This window comes from Hipposideros armiger, unplaced genomic scaffold, assembly GCF_001890085.2.
Source record: "Hipposideros armiger isolate ML-2016 unplaced genomic scaffold, ASM189008v1 scaffold_288, whole genome shotgun sequence".
NCBI classification, from domain to species: domain Eukaryota; kingdom Metazoa; phylum Chordata; class Mammalia; order Chiroptera; family Hipposideridae; genus Hipposideros; species Hipposideros armiger.
The window spans coordinates 654,028-655,966 of NW_017731638.1; positions in this window are offsets into that span (position 1 = coordinate 654,028).

Consider the following 1,939-nt stretch of genomic DNA (forward strand, 5'->3'; position numbering starts at 1 on the left):
CTCACACTGGCTGCTGGCTACACACGGTAGCCCATGGCAACCCACTGCAGCAGGGGCTGCAGCCTATGCCGTTGCCAGCGGCAGCCCAGCTCCAGGTTGAGCTGTTGTTCAGCACCTTAGCTGTAGAGGGCAGTGTCACTGGCCCTCATATGTGGGATCCGAACTGGGGCCCTCTGGCATCCCAAGCCAGTTCTTAACTATTGCGCCACTAGTCCGGCCCTATTGATTCACTCTTGACTGTCACATAACACACTGAACTGACAGTACCTTCAGTGTTTCATTGCACGCATATTTATTGAACACTTAGTCAATGATTGCCCCTGTCCATTTGTTTATTCATCAAGAATCTATTACATACTCACCAGGTACCAGGAACTGTGCTAGGAGTGGGGGATACAAAGTAAACAAACAATGTCTCTTCCCTTAATGAGCTCAGAATCTTCGCCTCACTGGGCACCACGCGCGTGAGACGTTGACAAATGTTTGAGTTGCACTGGTGTTGCCTCATCTTCAAGAGGGCTGGGACCTGGGAGCACCAGTTCAGCCACTTTACTGGCATTACCAAGACAACACACAACCGCAAGTCAGATGATACTTTGCTACTTTTTGTCCTTCCTCTTAGGCTCTTTCCAAAGCTTTGAGTTTGGGCAAAGGAAACAGGCCATTGGTGTGACATTAGGGCAGAAGGGCCCAGACTCTTGGAGCTCTGGCTGAGCAGTAAGCTTTCTCATCTGCAGCTCACCGCCGCCATTCCTGTCACTGCTCTCTCAGAAGCACAGAGTGAGTGCCACGAAGATGAGATTTGTTTCTTTTTCAGTGATCCACACACCAGGCTACCTCTCTGTCTCTGCCCAGTGCGTGTTTTGGAAGAGGTGACGATTGAGCAGGCTGTTGACATTGAGATGGGAGGCACTTGACAGCCGCGCTGTAGCCTCATGTCATCAAGAAAGGCAAACTGAAGTGCATGGGGCTGTGTTTATCCTTTAAAGGAGAAAAACAAACTAACTGGGAGTAGCAGTCCTAGCCTCTTGGTGTACTCTGCCACCAGTTTTGTCTTGTTTTCACGTAAGTGGTTCTCATTCCTCACAGCGTGTCAGATACCTAAGCAGGGAAAGATGCCAGGGAAATCACAAAATGGGGTATTTTCCTGTGGTTTGAGTATAATAATTTGTCCAAAAAAAAAATGTGGATGAAGGAGAGTTGGAAAATGGTAGAGTTAAAACCAAGGCTTTCAGATTTTTTTTTTCCTGCCCTTTTAAAAATCCATGGGCACTTTCTAGAATTTTTCATATCTTGGAGCTATCTGCACACGCACTTCAACATTGTTCAATTGGTGTTTTCCAGATTTGGGATTTCAAGCACCATTTGAAGGAAGAAAATGAAAGCAATACATGAGAAACTGACACTGAGTACCGATTTTGAGTTTACTTTGCTAGAAAAAAAAAAGAGTTTGAAAAATAACAACAGGCTGCTGTCCACTGGCACCATCATTTCTTAAATGGATGTTTAATATCACAAAAGGAAGAAGGAAGCAACTTGATATGAATGGATAGTCCCTTCAATTTAATCAATTTAGATTTTCAAAAAACACAATATTGGATTTGTGTTTCTCATTTGGCCAAGGAAGCAGAGGTGGCTCATCACAGACCAGCTCTGGACCAGCCTGTGGTAACTTTGGCCTGAATTACAAGTTCCATTGATTTCAAAGGAGGCTGCCTAGTGTGAGGAACAAACCCTCACAGGCTTTTCTAGATAGAATCCTGATTCCAGCAGCAGGTAAAATCTTAGATAAGTTCCTCAGCTGCAAAAGGAAATGCTGCTGATTTGCCTTGAAAATCATGATGCCTGTTCAGCCAGTCAGTGGGGTTAGCACGGAGCAATGGGCCTTGTCACAGGTCCACAGTGAGCTTCTTTCCCTTATGTTCTTCTTCTTTACAGT